This window comes from Ictidomys tridecemlineatus, unplaced genomic scaffold (assembly GCF_052094955.1).
Source record: "Ictidomys tridecemlineatus isolate mIctTri1 unplaced genomic scaffold, mIctTri1.hap1 Scaffold_58, whole genome shotgun sequence".
Taxonomy (NCBI): domain Eukaryota; kingdom Metazoa; phylum Chordata; class Mammalia; order Rodentia; family Sciuridae; genus Ictidomys; species Ictidomys tridecemlineatus.
The window spans coordinates 181,384-199,399 of NW_027523917.1; the positions used below are offsets into that span (position 1 = coordinate 181,384).

An 18,016-nucleotide genomic window follows, 5' to 3' on the forward strand; every position below is an offset into this window, starting at 1 on the left:
TGTGACAATATCATGTTCTAGATAGTGTTTTATATACTGACCCATTAACCATCAGAACCACCTTTGGGATATGTTTCACAGATGAGGAAGCCAAGGCACAGATAATTAGAAGAAACTTGTTTAACACAGGAACATACAGTAATTAGACCACATAAGACTCAAAGCAAGAAAATCTGGCTTTTAGATTCTGTGTTCTACATCCGTCTTCTATACTGGGGCAGTCCTTGCAGAGTAAAATTGGATATCATATATTGGTTAAGAGGACATAAACATAGCAAGTGATACATGGGGTGGTGAGAGGAGGTCCTTTTATCTTGTTAGATGCACATACATGAGGACAACCTTGGCTGAGCCTGCATCTTTTGACCTGGCCACCTGAGGTTGGTGTGATATGCTGTCTTCTGTCCCTAAGCGCTGGCTTTGAGTTTAAGCATGGTTAGCTGTGTTTGGCACAGAGAGAAGAGGAAGACTCTCTTTCCATCACAGTGGATCCTAAAGTAACCTCCAGAAATCAGAGGGTCAGGATGGTTGGGAAACTGTGGAACAGATCTAGGAGGAAAAGTCTGAAGACAAGGTGGAGTCGGGGGTCAGGTTAAACTATGGGAGCACTATTTCTGGAGAATGTAAAAATAGGCAGAGAAGCCCGAGCCTTCTTTAGGATTCAAAGTCATGAAAATCATTCCTTTAACAACTCAAGGTGCCAGTAGTCTGCAGTTAGCTCATTGTTCATACAAATTTCTTCTGGTGCCCCTGTATGCCAAGGTATGATGGGAAAATAGGTACCCTCCAGGATATCCTTAGCTCTTTTATCTCTATTGTGACTGTGCCAAGCTATAAAGAAAACTGTCCCTAAACAAATGAACTTCTGCAAAGGTGATTTGAAATGAACCACATAGGAACATTCTGGAAAAAAGGCAGATACCCCATATGAGTTCTGCATTTCTGCCTTTTTCTCTAGTTAATATTCATTTTTAGAAAGTCTTCAAATCTTGGTGTCAGAACTTTTTTTTTTTCAGGAGAAAAATCATTTTATTCTAATACTCAAAGAACATCAGAACAGCTGACTTCAGGAGGCCACGTATTTGCCAGTCCCAACTCTGTGAACTTCCATACAGTTAGAATACTTATTTGCTGCCATTCACAAAAACTGAAGCTATTAAATGAGGCTTTACATTGCAGTTTTATATTCATACTTTCACTATCAGTTACCTTTTTATGTTAAAGTAACTTGGTCATCAGAGCTGATTTTCCAATTCTTCAATTTGAACTTCTTGATTAGACTAATCCATTAGCAATTCTGCACTGCTTCAACACCTCATTGAAACCCTCACAGAGCTTAACATCAGCTTGGTTCTGGGCACACTCCAAAAATTGTTTTATCTCATAAAAGCAAGGGTCACTAAGCTGCTGCTGTTGTGCTGGCTGGGTTCCCCGAGGCTCCTGGTAAGTGATATCAGGCTTTGCGGGCTCTCCTCCACTGAAGCCTCCAGTGATGGCATGGCCCAGTGTGTGCCCAACAGCAGAGCCCACTGCCACACCAGCTGCAGTGGTTGACATCTGGGCCATCAGACCTGGCTGCCGGGGTGCTACAGCAGGAGACCCGACTGTAGATGGTGGGGCTGCAGCTGGTGGCTCAGCTTCTGGTGCTGGCCTGGGCACAGCCCTCATCTGAGGGGCCCGGCTGGCTGGGGGCGCCATGCGCGAAGTGCGGCTCCGGCTTCCACGCGACATGGTAAGTTCCCGACGGCTCGGCGTCCAGCGGTGTCAGAACTTTTAAAAAGCCTTTTCTGCCATGGTGAGGAATATTTTATACCTTATTGATGTGAATATCATCTCAAACAGGAGCAGTCTGCTTCGGCTTGCTATAATGAGAAATGTACTGTGGTGACCCTGCCTGCTCCATGCCGGGTTTGCAAATGTCTTTGAAAACCAGTAGAGGTCCCCAAGGTTGCTTTTCTACATTCCCTGGAAAATAAAATATCAAGGTTACCTCTAGGCTGCCAGGAAAATTCTCAATCCATTCATGCAAGGTCATACTTATTAGTGGAGTCAGGAAGGTCTCATGAACCAAAGCATAGAAATCTTGGTGTTTTATCTCAGAACTCTGGAATTGATTATGGAGACATTTCTTCCAGAATTGCACTCTGGAAGAAATTGAAATGTAAAACTTTTGACTGGTACCTGAAAAATGTTTATCCACTCTTGAAGCCGACCCTCAACATTGTGGGCTATGGAAGAGTACGTGCTGTGAAATGGATTTAGAATTTGAATGCTTGTTTGTGGAAGACAGTGAAACCCAAACCATATATTTACCTGGCCAAGGGTTTTCCTGCCTAGTGTCCCCTTCCTGCCCCATGCCTTCCTCAGTGCTCTGCTCTTGAGAGACTTCCTTTCCTCTTGTTCCCCAATCCCTGTTTCTTTTCCTTTTGCTGCCTCTAGTCCTTTTGAAAACTGCAGCTCTTGCCTGACACTGTTGGTTCCTTAGCCAACTCATGTCTGTAGCAGGATGGGTTCTTCGGTGTTCTCTGTGAGGGTCTGCAGGGGACAATGTTCCCAAAACGTGGGCAGCACAGCTGCACCTCACCTAAGCTCTGGTTTGTTTCCCAGTGCTCAGCACGTGGCTGCCAGGATCCTGGTTTCTGCTTCTTTTGGCTGTTGGCTTCTTGGTGTTTTAAGGAAAATGCAGGTCCTGGGGAGGCTTTGGGATTGTCTTTCCAAAACTGCATTCATGTTTTTTTCCCTTCAGATGAAAAACTCATTGGATAAGAGTATCTGCCTGGATCAAGGACCTGTGCCAGGCAATACCCCCATCATGCATCCCTGCCATGAATTCAGTCCACAGGTAACTTCCATCGTCTTCCCTGCCTGACAGGGTGAGTCTATTTTGGCTCAGCTCCTGGTAACCTCTGTCAGATTTAAACTTGGTGTTAGACGATGGGGACGCAAGAGCAGAGTATTCTGGGACACAGGTAAGGGTGAAACCCAAACCTACACTTTTAAGTAGGGTTTGTTGTTGTTGTTGTTGTTGTTGTTGTTGTTGTTGGGGATGGAACCCAAGGCCTCCTGCATGCTAGGCAATCATTGTACCACTGAATTATATCTCTAGTCTTTAAGTAAGCACATTCTGGTTCATTCTAAAGGTCACAGCAAGACAGCTCAGTTTCAGGGACATGTAGAAGGCTTTGCTCTGTTGTGGTCATTCTCCAGGGGAGATTTTCATTGGTAATTGTCTCTAATCCTTTTTTTTCCTCTCTTCCCACTGTCCCACCATCTTCCCTTCTCCTGTGCATCCCAGAAATTTGACGGGTGAAGCCACCTGTTCTTCTCTTGCAAAGAAGGAAGCAGAGGGCTAAAGAAAACAGAGGTGGAATGGAAGTTCCTCTGTGGCATAGAAGTGGGCTGGCACTAAGTTCAGGGTGCAGCCAGGGGACTTTTTATTAAATGGAAAATATTCAAATCTGCCATCTTACTTTGCATGTTGCCATTACAGGAAGGTTTTGAGGTATTCCTGGTAGATATCATTCCCTCTTAGGAGATGAAAAACCTGAGGCGTGAAAACAACCTATTTGTCCAAGCTCACTGAGCAAGGCACTATCAGATGGGAAATTTGAAAGGCTTCTTGACAACAGGCTCATACTGGGATTTATAGTGACAGCTTCTCAAGTTCAGCTTGAGAAGCTTTGGGAGAAGCTTTCTTCAAAGATCAGCTCCCTCATCCACACACACCATGATTCTTTTGGAGACATTGTAGGAAAGAGGGTGGGCCAAGTGCCCATCCCTAGGCCTGGCCTTCTCCCTGGAATCTACTGTCATAGGGGAGGAAGGGTGCAATTACTTTATGTGGCCAGGAAATTCATGATCCAGGGCACGAGAGCCATCCTTGGGCCTCTACACGGCTGAGTGTGCCCATGGCAGGTCCCTTGCTATTTTCCAGAACATCTATTACCACCAAACTGGGGAATTCTACATGGGAAATCTGATTGCAGAGGCAAACTCTGATGACCGCTGCCTCACAGATCCTGGCCATGGGGAAAATCCTACTTTAGAGCCATGTTCTACGGCAGCCCAAAGTGGACTACACATACATTGGGATTTTAAACAGGTGAGTCACATGCCTTTTAAAGGGGAGGTACTTACTAATATAGTTTGAGAGGTTTGACTTGATTTGATAACATTTTTAGATTAATTTTTGTGGCAGCAGGTAAGGGAAAGACTGGAAGCTGGGAATCAGGTGTGAACCACAGAGTCTCTTGACTAAGGCAGGGGTGGATGAGGAGGGAGAAGTCCTGGAGCTGCCATAGCTTCATAGAGTTTGGGCTCAAATCCTGGCTTAGTCATCTTTAGCAAGTTTCTGACTATCTCTGATGCTCAGTTTCCTCGTCTATAAAACCAAGATAATAGTATTTACTTTGTGGGCCTATCGGGAGGATTAAATGAGAGAAGATTGTGAAGCATTTGGCATGGTGCCTGGCACATGATTTTTAATGATTGTCAAAGTATAGAGGACTAGGGTGAAATCCAACAGGGACTACTGCAAAAGTCCTGGCTTTCACTTCAATATTAAATGGCCAAGAACAGGATAGCGGGAATCTAGCAGAATCCATGTGTCAATGACATGAAGGACTTGGCTGATCACAGTCTACGTGTGAACCTGCCCCATGTTGGGGCTGCTTCAAAAATTTTTGTGTTCTTTGGCCAATTTCATTAGTCTGTGATGTCCTGTTGGAAGGAGGTTATGGTTTGTGATTGGTACTGCATAAACTTCAAGTGCTGCATTTTAAAAATCACGGACAATCTATTTCGGCAAGTCCTATTTTTTTAAGGCCAATAACCTCTGTAACGATTTTCTGCTAGCTATGCAGTTTAAATGTATAGGCACCTATGTGCAAAAATTTCCTTATGATTTCAGAGAGGTTTTTCGTTCCAGTCTCCCTGCAATATCAATTAGAGGGAGAAGGAGAGGTAATGCCTTCCCAGTCTCTGTCACCTCCATCTAAGCTACAATGACATGGAACTGGCATGCTCCCCCTACCTTAGGCCCATTTCAGTTGTCATTCCCTCTCCTCCAACCTCTTCACCAGAACAACCTCAAAGTGCATCCCTGGCTTCAGACAGGGCCTCTCTCTGGGAAGCTTCCATGACCCTGCAGGAATAGGCTGGGTTCTTCTGTGCTCTCAGGCTCCCCTTGTCTCATTATCTCTTCGACCTGCCTGCTATCCTGTTTCTTTTCACCACTCATCTGAGAACTGGAGGGCAGGGTCTGGATTTTGCTTGTTGTTTTCTCTCTATCATCTGTTATAACATCTGGAACATTTCAGGCACTCAATAAGTGGTTGTGGAACAAGTGAAAGATTGGCACTTACGAGAGCTGAGCTTGGAGAAAAGAGGATGCTGTTTTCCTAAGGAAAAGGAGCATGCTAGTCAATTTTCTGTCATTTACATCAAGTACCTGAGGTAACCAACATATAAAGAGAGGTTTAGTCTGAGTCACAGTTTTGAAGATTCCAGTCCATGATTGATTGGTCCAGTTGATTTGGGTCTGTAGTGAGGTATTGCATCAGGGTGGGAGCATGTGGTAGAGTAGACCTCACTTATATCATAAGTCAAGAAGCAAAAGAGAAAGAGGAAGAGACTGGGGTCTTGCAGTCCCCCTTGAAGGCACATCCTCAATCACCTAAAGACTTTCTGCTAGACTCATTCTCTTAAAGATTCTACCTTCTCCCAATAGTCCCAAACTGGACTTCTTGATGGCCAAGGGGGGACTTCTTGATGGCCCAGCAGCTGCCTCACACAGTGCTGAGTTCTCTGTCAATAGTAGTCACCAAGCACAGCACATCAGAGTATCTGGTGAGCCTAGTGTGCTAAATGTGAATTTTTGATGTCTTTAATGATCTTAGTACTTCAAGCCTAGCAAGTTTTAATAATTTTAATAGGGCATTTTTTAAAACAATTTAATAAATTTATTTAACTGTTGTAGAGTATATTTTATAAATTTAAATTACATAAAATACATAATACATTAAATTGATAAAATTAATTTAAAACATTAAATTTACTTTCTTAAGGACTTTGATTATCTGACTTTATATTTAGTGAACCTGAATCTCTTAAATGTTTTCCAAAGTGCTTATAAAGTCAGTGAAATCTCAACATGCAATCAGAAATTTAATTTGTTACACATTTTAAAATTGCTATCAAAAGATTAATTTGTAAGATGCTAATTTTCCATAAATATAACAGTACTTAAAAATAGCAAAAACACATAGAATATTTAGCCAATATTACCTGTTTCTTCCCTTAGTATCTATACTTTATCCCAAATATCCTAGGAATTAAAAATACCATTTATTCCTAAGAGCTCTTTTGGAGGTTCTAGCAGGGGAGTGCAGCTACTCATATATCCTTGACCAAAGAGCAGTCCTCCTCTATTGGGGAAGGGTGTCCTCTTCAACAGAGCATGCAGCTCTAGGAGGAATGCACTAGGCATGGAAAAGAGGAGGAAGGGGACATCTGCTTATCCAGCAAGATCAGTTAAGTCACTGTGGTGACAGATGTGTCGTAGCCAGATCAGCCTCACTATTTATCCAAAAGAGATAATTATGCATCCCAAATATTTGAAAAGTTGTCTTCCTAAGAGAAATTTGGAAGGTTGCCTTCTCAGCTGACTGAGGCCGATGATAGAATGGAAATTTGGGCTGAGTGTAAGGTCTGCTCTGTAGCACATCCAGGGATGGGCTGCCTGATGCTCTGATGTCCAGGCTGGGACCCTTTTTATGACCATTATGCCAAGAAATTCAAAAGTTAAGAGGGAGGTGATCAGGTGGTTCCTGGTATATTATCAAACTTTTGGTTCATCTTGAGTCAATTCCTATCTAGTCCTTCCTATCCATTTTATATCTGAATCAAAAACAATATTTGGCTGAATGTTGGGGCTCTCTTGTGCTCTATTTACTTTGTAGCACAACTTACACATTCATTCTACTAAAAAGTTACCAAAGTAAAGGATAAGCAGAATCTCTGTATTATTTATTGTTTATGAGTGGGAATCTTGAAAATAAATCCTGAGCATGAAAAAAAAAATCACTAAAAATATTTTCTGGAATTGAGAGGGTGATCAGACTAGATAATCCCTCTATTTTCTCCCAATGTCATGATTCTGTGTTTTAAATCAACCAGAGGAGGTTACACTCTCTGTGAAGCACAAGGGAGCCAAATCGAGTGACTGAGAAGGGACCTAATTCAGAGATGGGGTGTTTACAGCCACATGGACTTTGATAGGAGGAGCCTAGCATTGGCGGTAGTGATGCAGTTGAAACAGTGGGTATTTGGGTGAAGGTCAAGACAGAGTGACAGCCCATGACACAAAGAGGATTTCTAGAGTTGGTAGTGAGGAGGAGGAGAACACCCATCCTAAAGGTTCCAAAAACCACTAAGAAAGAGAGCCCTGTGGGTGCTCACACCTTGCTGGTGGGTGAGTGAACCAAAAAGGTTCCAATAGCAATTTGCCTGCACACAGGTGTTATAATTGAATCTGAAAGGCACCCCCCCAGGCTTATGTCGAAGTCTTGGTTTTCAATGCAACAATGTTCAGAGGTAGGGCTTTTGGGAAGTTATTAGATCATGAGGGCTCTGATTATATTAGTGGATTAAGCCATTGATGAAGTTATACTTTGATGGACTATTGGGAGATTATGGAAATTTAGAATATGGAACCTAGTTGAAAGGAGTGGGTCCTTGAGGCATGACCTTGGGGACTATATCTTATCCCTGGACTTTCCTCTCTCTTGGCCTTCTGACCACTGTAAGGTGAGCAGCTTTCCTCCACCATGTGCTCCCTGCTGTGATCTTCTTCCTCATCCCAGGCCCAGAAACAACAGAGTCAAGCAATCACAAACTGAAGTCTCTGAAACCATGAACCCAAATTCTGTTGAGTTGTTTACCTTGGGTATTTTATCAATAGTGTTGGAAAGTTGACTAACACAATAGGAAGAGCTCTGACACCAACAACTAACTATGACCCTTTTAAAGGAACTGATTAGTTTTCAGGATAATATCTTAAGAAATAATATAGACTGAAGTCCATGATTAATGTAGACTATATCCTGATATTTTCAAAGCAAAATGTTAGGAAAAATGAAATACCCAGTAGTGGTAGGGATTTTTGCTTGTTGCTTAAGTGAATATCATATAGCTATTCAAATGATATTCTAAAAGTTATTTAAAAATGATGAAAGGAGAAAATATACATAATATTAATTTAAAAGAAGTAAAAACCATATATAAAAACCATAAGTACAGTGTTATACCATCATGAGTGGTTCTAATTTTTAAAAATATCATTTTTACATTAAAATAAGCATATATTCCTTTTGTAAAAGTGAAAATGAAACAAAAACAGAAATCCGTTAAAAATTCTGGCCGCACTGTTCCTAAATAAACACAAGAGAGAAAGTGCATAAGATCCAGATGAACACAATTAAAAGAAGCCAGGTGCTGTAGGGAGTGCTGTCAGAGCCCAAGTCACATGGAAGTTGAGAGAAAATAGAAAATAGGCCACTGAGTTTATTTAAAACATCACAGTATAATAGCCAAGACTTATTGAGTGTATGTTATAAGCCAGGCATTGGGTTAAACATTATCTAATTTAGTCCTTGTAAGACAAAGGTCTTTTATAAGAGAAGTGTTACTGTTAGCTCTGTCTGAACCATGAAGAAACTATGGCCCAGAGAAGTCAAACCGTTTCCCCAAGATTACACAGCATAGTAATTGTGCAGCACTGAAGCAGAGAATCTTACCACTGTGTGTTACTTCCTGGTTGCTTAGGTATTTGATTCTCCTTTTTTTCATGTTTTTTATTGGTGCATTATGGTTGTATGAAATGGTGGGACTTGTTGTTATGTATTCCTACATGCACACAATATAACAATGGAATTTGGCCAGTATCACTCCCTAGAAGTTCCCCTTTCCCTCCCTGTGGTCCCTTTCCTCTACTCCTGATCTCTCTTTTTCATGAGACTCCCCCACCCAATGTTTTTTGTTCCTTTTTCCTCTCTAGCTTCCACATATGAGAGACAATATATGGCCCTTGGCTTTCTGAGTTTCATTTATTTAGCTTAACATGGTGTTCTCAAGTTCTATCCACTTTCTTGCAAATGACAGAATTTCATTCTTCTTAATGGCTGAATAAATCTCCATTGTGTGTATATACCACATTTTCTTTATCCATTGGTAGATACCTCCACTGGTTCTATAGTTTGGCTATTGTGAATTGTGCTGCTATAAACATAGGTATGCATGTCTCACTCTAGTCTGATGACTTTTATTTTTTTAAAGGGGCAAAACCACTAAATATTAGTTAAGCAGGAGAGCTTTGGGTTTGTGGTCCTCCCCTTCTTCTAACATTATGACATCTTTAAAGCTAGTAGAAAACAAATGTGCAGAGAGGGAGAAATAAAATAAGGGTGTTAGACTGGAAGAATGTTGGCTAGCATCAAGGATGGCTGATTCAGAGCACAAACAGGCTACTGACTGGCGAGACAGGGACAGGCAGCTCCTTTGAGATGATCCATGAGGCAGCATCCTGTGGACCACTGGTGGTTTTCAGGTGAAGATATAAATGGAGTGTGATCTTCTTGACATTTGCTGAAAGTGTTGGGGTGGGGATCCAGGGACAGAACGTGCTGTAGAGGCCTAGAAGAGTGACACAGAGGGGCAAGCGAAGCCTGAGGCCAGGCTGCTGTAGATGCCTTGTTGAGCCGGGTTGGTGGACTCTGTACAGGAGCCCTCTGTGGTTAGGGGCTGAAAGCAGGGAGTGGCGGGTGGTGGAGAAGTTCCAGAACCTGTAGAGGAACCCTGCGTGGCCGACACTGGATGAATGCCCTGAGAATGGGGGGTGGAGGATGGGGTGGGACACCCAGGGAGTATAGATCAGATGGTTTGGGAGACCAGGGGTTGTTGGGGGCAGTTTGTGATTGTGAGAGGTGAGAAGCAGGGAGGCAGAGGTTTGGAGATCTTAGAGCTGCAGCCCTTACTGTTAAAAGCCCTGGTGACCGTGTATCTGAGGGACAGTGAGATCAGGTGACTCACCGGACCTCTCATCGAATGCATGAACTCTGACGATGGTAGCAGAAGGTTGTGAATAAAGGAAGAAGCCCCTGACCCAGGAACTAACACAGATTAGGGAGTGATTCTAGCAAAGATTGGAGAGGGGCATGGGAGTGAGAGGGGTGTGGGGGTGAGAGGGGCATGGGGGTGAGAGGGTTAGGAGCAGATGCAGGCTCAGCTTGGACAGATGGCAAGTTTGCCAAGTGCTGAGATGTGGAGTTCAGAAAGAGGTGGGGCGAGGGGTGGGGGTCAGAGGGAGAACATAGGAACAAGGAGGAGGACCCTTCTTCCTTTTTCCCTACGAGAAGGGATAGGGCCAAGATGGTCTCAGATTCATCGTGCATCTTTCATGTATCAAGCACCAGATGCTCAATTAATATTAACACAAATTTTAAACTTTAAAATTTACTCAAAACCTATTTTACAGATGAGGAAATGGAGACTTGGGGAGGTTAGGTGCCCAAGGCGACCTGGTTTGTATATGAGGGAATCAATCCTGACTGTTGAGCACTGATGCCCATGGTGTTCCCAGTAGTGAACTTTGTTGAAGCCCCATGACAGGAGGCAGGAAGTTGCCACCCAGAATGGTGGAGAAGGTAAATTGAGTTCCTCCCAAGTGGCTTCTGCCCCAGGTCCTTGACAGAGCCCTGCTGAGGAGGGAGAGGAAGGCAAGGGAAGGGCGAGCCTGAGGGGTTCCATGGGCTCAGGTCTGGAGAGACAGAAAAGACGGACAAATTTGAAAACAAGATGTCATGGTGTTACGCCTGTCAGCGTTGGCCTGCTGCTTCAGTCTCCAGGGAGGCCCATGGTGCTTATGAACTCAGTACTGTGGGCTTAGCTGGCTGCCAGGCTGGTGCAGAAAGCACTGGGGGGTTGAATTCCACACATTGCTTCTCATTCTCGCTGGGGAACTTGCAAAGGATCCAGGGACCCTGGCAGACCACAACACAGAGAGTAGGCCCAGTGGGATGCTGTGCTATTGCTATCACCTTGACTCTCCCTCCTCCCACCCAGGGAAGAGCCATCATAAACAGGGACACCAAACAGTGTCTGGAGATCAGGAAGCACTCTTTTGGTGCCTACATGCTTGTGCTGCAGAAGTGTACCATGCAAATTCAGTACGTCATCAGAAACTGGGATCAGACCGATGTCCAGTGAGCTTGCAGAGTCTGAATTTGGGACACCAATTCTCACAACTGGAATGGCATCTACCCCCAATGCTGTGCAATGTGGGAGAGGGTGAAGGAAAGGAAATGTGTGTGTGTTTACTGTGATCTCAGTGTGCAAGACCCAGGACATGGAATCCTGTGCACGTGTCAGGGCACAATGGCTGAGGACCGGAGCAGAAACTGATGCCTTGTGCCCAGCTTCCCTTGGAAGATTGTGATGTCTATCAAATGCCATTCTTGGAAACTCCTTGAAATAGCCTGTCTCATCTGCTTGTTCTGTGGAAAGTGGAGGAGGAAGATGGAAGTTTATCTCTGACTTCCACCAACGCTGTTTAGCCGTCATTCCAACAGCTACTATCGCCACCTGTCCCACACCTCCTCCCCGACTCAGCTGCTTAGAGACTCCCCAGACTGTTCCACGTGAGAGGCTGGGTCCTCCTCATGCCAGTGGCAGTGTGATCACCATCCAGGTGGCATGACCTCCCTCTCCTTTCTGGACTGTTCTGAAAGATACAACAAGTAGACCAGTCACTTTAACAGATTCCTCCATTTGTGTGCCCCCTATCCCATGGCAGCTTTATTGGAATTACCAGTCTCTCCCATGAAAAAGAGATTGCAGAGGCTGAGGAGAGGAGGGAAAGAACCTCACCCAATCATAGCTTTTCAAGGGCTAGTTCACAGAAAATGGTAGAAAAATCCAATTCCTTGTGAATCTGTTCATAATGTCTGATGATTAGATCTCACCTATTTCTTTCTATTGCCCCCCGAAAATTATGGAGAAAATGAGGATTACAACAGATAGCCATCACCTATTGGGGCACAAAGAAGGGATTTGCAGGCAAAAACTTTAAACCAGGATTCTTATGTCTGTTCATTGGGTAAATCCTTCCCTGTAGTTATCCAGGGCTACCAATTTTGGGTGAGATCTTGGGGACCCAGGTGTGTGCTGTGTTGTGGGCTTACCCAGGAAGTATGGGCTCCTGGGTTACCTTCCTAAGAGGCTGCTTTTTCCTTAGTCCCATGTCAGGGGTCCCTGGGAATCATGAGGTTTCCTTTAGGTATTAGGCAGGAAAGACACTGGTAATCTGGCACAGAATTAAATTGGCTAAGACTTTTAGAAGTGTATCATAAGTATGCAGCTTGATCAAAACTTCACAGTGAACAAACGACAAGTAAGAATTATTGTGAATAAGATCCTATTGTGTTATAAATTAAATGTTAAGCAAATGTATTACTTCTGGTTTCTTCCTGGCAAACTGAAGGGAAAATAAAATTGAGAGCAAAGGTTTTAAAAAGCATGTACGTGGGCTGGGGATATGGCTCAAGCAGTAGTGCGCTCACCTGGCATGTGCAGGGCGCAGGGTTTGATCCTTAGCACCACATAAAAATGAAATGAAGATGTTGTGTCTACTGAAAACTAAAATATAAATATTAAAAAATTCTCTCTCTCTCAAAAAAAAGCATGTACGCAATAGAAAAGCAGGCAAAAGACACACTAGGTTTACATATATAAAAAAACATTTGACCTCATTCACAGAGAAATGAAGATTAAAAGTGAACTGAGATAATTTTTCATTTAAATTGGCAAAAGTAAAAAAAAAAAAGAAAACAAAACAGAAAACACAACAGCACATTCCATGGGAGGAATGTGGAGACTGGCAGTCTCGTGTTGATGGGAGGACGTAAAATGGCACAATCTCAGTTGATATTTGGCAATATCTAATTCTTTGCAGAACTGGGTGTTTGTGAAACATGTTGGAGATAAACTGTGTACCCAAACTTCAGAGAGTGCTAAATAAATCCACACAGTGGGGTATTAGGTGGCTGTAAAAAGGACCAGGAGCATCTCTCTGAACTGATATGGAGTGATTTAGTGTATATTTTGCTCAGTGAAAAAAGAAAACTAGCATGTATAAGTATGTATCTTTTAGGTAGAAAATAAGGAGAAAATATACATGTGTCTGTTCTTTTCTGCAAAATAAAACCTGAGAAGGATAAACCAGAAACTATTGAGATTGTTACAGTGGATGGTGGTGGTTGGGAACAGGGTGCCAAGGACTGGGGAACAGGATAGAAGAGATGCGGGGGGAGTGGCATTCTCATAAGTAGACTTTTTTCCCTGTGGATTTGACATTTAGAATCATGTTTCATATGTTCAAAATAAAAATACATAAAAATCAAATATAGAAACCAAAAATGGATTATAAACAAAGTAAGCAAATCTAGCCATATATCTCTACTTTAGATGAACAATTCTCTGCACTTACACACATACACCGAGCATACCTAGCATTCAACATTCAGTCCTTCGTTTCTAAATATTTAGAATTAGGACTCCTTAGGGAAATAGCTAATTCTAAGGTTCTGGCTCTAATATCTTCCTGTGTTGAAAGAAAGGAACTTCTCAAAGAATGGTAGGATATGTTACAACCCACAGTAACCAAGTTGAAAGGGGTTCCACTGGCTAAATCTGGGACAATTTGAACATTAAAATTAATGTTGATCACAATAGCCAAAGAATAAGATAAGAATACATGAGTTCTTTCAAATAAATAAAAGAATGAATGAGGAGTAGGGAAAGTTCTTCCTTACAATAAAATGCCAATTTAATAATTGTTAAAGGGATTATGAAATTAGGAAATCACAACTTGGCACGCACACAGTTAAAATTGTTTCAGGCAAGACTCACCAATGGATGTTAAAACTAGTGGGTGATGAGAAATGGGAAAAATATACACCACAAATGTATGTACACAAAAATATATAATTAAAGTAACTTCCCAGAAGATATTTATCCATTACAGCAGTGGAAAGATAGTAATTTTATGGGTGAGAAACCTGGCATATGCCATGTTACTTGAGCAGTCAACATAAACACCAGTAGCTGGACAAATGGACAGCTTGTACCTCTTGATATGATGTGCCAAGAACATAGCATCACTTCTAGGCTATTCCTGCCCAAAATGCAGAGCCTGAACTTATAATCTTTGTGAAACTTCAATTAAACCCAAATCAAGAGACATTCTTCAAAAAAAATAGTCTGTATGTTTCAAAAATGTTAAAGTCATGAAAGATGAAGAAGTATTGAGAGGCTTTCAGACTAAAGGAGATGAAAGAGACACAGCAGCTGAATGTGATGTGTGGTTCTGGACCTGAGGGGATTTCTCTCCTCTTTCATTTATAAGGAACAGCAGTAAGATAATTGCTGAAATTGGAATCGGGTTGGTTGATGAGATAATAGTACTGTATCTATGTTATTTCATTGTACACTGGCTATATAAGAAAATGTCCTTAATTTTATGAAACAATCACTGAATGGATTGGGGGGTAGGACATGATCAGATTTTACATATGTGGATGAAAGGTCAAGCAGGGTATGGTAAAACAAATGTAGGTAAGTGAAACTGGCTGAACATAGTAGAGGGTATGCAGGAATTCTTTGTACTGGGTACTCACAACTTTTCTGTAAGTCTGACATTATTTTAAAATAGAACACATTTAAATTTAAAACAAACTCAAACAAAAAATTGCCTACCTAGATAAACTGTTGAAAGCAAAACTCCATCCACGGTTTTGCTTTCTACAGTTTCAATTATCTGAGGTCAATGGGGATCCAAAAGTATTGAATGGAATATTCTGGAAATAAAAATTCATAAGTTTCAAATAACTTTTATTACATTGTATCATTATACTTCTTCTATTTTGTTATGAGTTATTATTGCTAATTTCTCATGTGCCTAGTTTTAAAATTAAACTTTAGTATAGGAATATATAGGGAAAAATGTCTAGATATGCTTTTCCCATTTCTCATCACCCACTAGTTTTAAACAATTTTAAATGTGTGCGTGCCGAGTTGTGATTTCCTAATTTGACAATCCCTTTAACAATTATTAAATTGGCATTCTATTGTAAGGAAGAACCTTTACCATAGGAATATATAGGGAATAAAATGTCTAATACGGTTCCAGGTATCTCTTGAGAGTTTTAGAATGTATCCCCCTTGGATCAGGAAGGACTCCTGTACATTAAATATCCCTTCCCACTAACTGCAGCTTAAATCTAAGAAATAGCAGCTTAATCCAACGTTGGTGTCTTTTGTTCTTAAGGGGAAATCTGTAATTCTCTCACATATGTAGTTAGATGGTCTGACAGACCTGAGGCCCCCACTTTCCAGAGGCTCTGGTCCAGCAGGCCAGCTATGAGGAGGAGGGTGTGGGATAGCTTCCTTCATTCAAAAGTCTGACCATCACTTGTTCCTCTGGTCACCTGCTACCTCCAGTCCTCATTGGTCAGGACTTGTGAAGGTTGTCTCTGTGATGGACTTTAGCCCAGTCAGGAAACTGTTCCCTTGGTAACCACCAAAAGATTGCAATTTGCAAGTCTATCGTCCCTATTCACTGATTCACTAATTGTTCTCCCCCACCCCCTTTCATTTTTGAGAATGATGGAGCTCTACATAAGTTAGCGCTATCTAAACGTTGACAGGTGTTAAACTTGTTGATGATGCTGGAACTTCAAAGGTCACCAAATCCCCACAGAGAAGTCCTTCTGTGTTTGTTACTAGGAGTTGGATTTCTGGAACCATGGTCCTGCCCATTCCCTCCCTCTGACCCAGACAGTGGTAATCCCTGGAGTGTGTTGCAATGCTCATTTTTCTCTCCATCCTCTTTTACCTCTGGCTTTTCTGAAGCCTGTGTCTTATGTTTCCCTCATAGGCCGCAGGGGGACACTATGCCTGGAGGTCTTGGGGAGCCACCGTTCACTTTACAATATGGCTCTCTCTTTTTGACCCCAAAGTGAGAGGCGTGGCTCCTTTTTTCATTCCACCTGTCCCAAACCAATGTGACAATGTGACTGTTTTTGTTCTTTCCCAACCCAACTTCAAGCAGGAACCCCAGGGAAGCAATTTGGATCTGCCATTCTCTTTATTACAGCAGCTATCACCCCAGGATTCTGTCACTTTTCCAAAGGGGGCCTAGAGACTGGGTCACTGCCATCATGTGCCTGATTGTCCTTCTTCAGATCCTTTGCATCATTTGCATCAGGCTTACGTATCCCAACCTCAGGGTGCACAACTTCTGATCCACGTGAGACCTAAAGGAGGAAGGGCTGAGGGCCGAATTGTAACAAATGGAGATTCTAGCAGATTTAATCTCTTACAGAGTCCCTTTATTGTACTTATAATACATTTCCACAATGGAAAATGTGCTTTAGCTAATTTCCTAAATTTAAGAAAATCTGTAAAGTCCTTTTATAGAGATTATCTAAAATAGGTGGATAATACCATAGTGAGTTAATTATCACCTGAATTTGTGGGTAAAATCAACTCATGACTATGTTATAATTTCAAAATCATAGTTTTTTTCTCCTCTAAACATTTTAACAAATATAATTTCAAGGAGTGAATTTATTTCAGGATTAAAAGGCTAGCCAGGTACATTAGTAAACGCCTGTAATCCCAGCAGCTTGGGCGGCTGAGGCAGGAGAAATGCAAGTTTGAGGCAATCCTTGGCAATTTAGTGAGACTATCTAAAAATAAGAAGGGCAGAGGATGCAGAGATCTCTGGGTTCAATCCCCATTACCACCCACCCCACCAAAAGACTGCAATTTGCAAGTCTATCATCCTTAAGCAAAAAAAACCAAATTGCTCAATATAACCATAGAGCTATTGTCCTCTGTAGAAAACAAATACCTAAAACAACAACGAAAATCCCAGGCAGAAGGGTCAAATTTATGACAAGAAATATGTATAGTTTAACTTTAATTGGTGAAAGCAGTTATGCCAATATTCTCAAATGTTTTCCTTTTCTAACAGATTATACTGGCTAGGTCAGGACTTGTCCTTTGAAAAATAACTTGTTGATCTTCTTTTGTTCTTTAAAAGTTCTTCATGAACTGAGCTGGTGGCTCTGCTTCAAATACATTTTCTAGTCAAACCTGGGTGGAGGAGATGAGACTGTCCTGTTCACACAGGGGCCTTGTCCCCCAGTCCCACTATTCCTTATAATCTCCTTATCTCTCCTCCAGAGTCGTGGGGCCTTGCCATGGGCCTATAGCACATCTTGTCTAGTCTTTCCCTATAAAAATGCCTTCCCAGTATGTGTACAAAATTCCTTTTTGTGAAGATTTGGGAGAACAGAAAAAAGCTTTATAATCTTCTGAGATTTAAAGCTTTGCAAGTGACATAGAGATGTTACCAGTTTGAAGGAATCCATTGATGTCAAATTGAACACAAGATTAGGACACAGGAGCATTTTAAGATTAAGGTCACTATTTTCAGAAACCAGGACAGGAATACAAAGAGAAAAGCAGTCATAAGCTCATCAGTTGGTCATCCTTAGGCACAGTAATTGCCATGTTATCAATGTGTGTTTGAATCTGTCTGCCTCAAATGCCACTGATTCCAAGGTGCAGCCACTGTAGGCACAGATGCTCTGCTTTCTAAATTTGGACTCTGTCACTATCATGGGGACTCTTTTGTTTACACTGCATCAGGTGCACAAGAAAGGGGGGGGTGGCTGGCCTTGGATAGTGCTGCTGCCCTAGCAGTGGTCACTGCCAGGTCTTGTTTGCTCTTCTGAACTGGAATGTTTTACTCCTGAGTTCCACAGCATGGCTTGGGCTATAGAGGAGGTTGACAGAGAGGACTGAGAAGCACTGGCTTGGGGACTACAGAGTGGGCCATGCAAAGCCAGCGTGGGTGCTGTAGGACACTGAAGACTGGGTGTGATTGGAGGTGCAG

The 18,016-nt window shown here is 42.2% G+C and overlaps 1 long non-coding RNA gene and 1 pseudogene across 7 annotated transcripts in view; one reads left to right on the forward strand and one right to left on the reverse strand.

Moving 5' to 3' along the window:
* The window catches only part of LOC120892608 (uncharacterized), a 162,162-nt gene that overhangs the window by 66,586 nt on the left and 77,560 nt on the right, over nt 1–18,016 (forward strand). For 5 of the 7 annotated variants that reach the window (XR_013433603.1, XR_013433607.1, XR_013433606.1 and 2 more), the window contains 2 exons: nt 2,747–2,842; nt 3,935–4,102. The exons of the other annotated variants lie outside the window; for them this stretch is intronic. This is a non-coding gene — a long non-coding RNA (uncharacterized LOC120892608). The remainder of the gene's footprint in view (nt 1–2,746; nt 2,843–3,934; nt 4,103–18,016) is intronic. 7 annotated transcript variants of the gene reach the window in all.
* On the reverse strand, nt 1,246–1,773 carry LOC144374112 (coiled-coil-helix-coiled-coil-helix domain-containing protein 2 pseudogene; annotated as a pseudogene).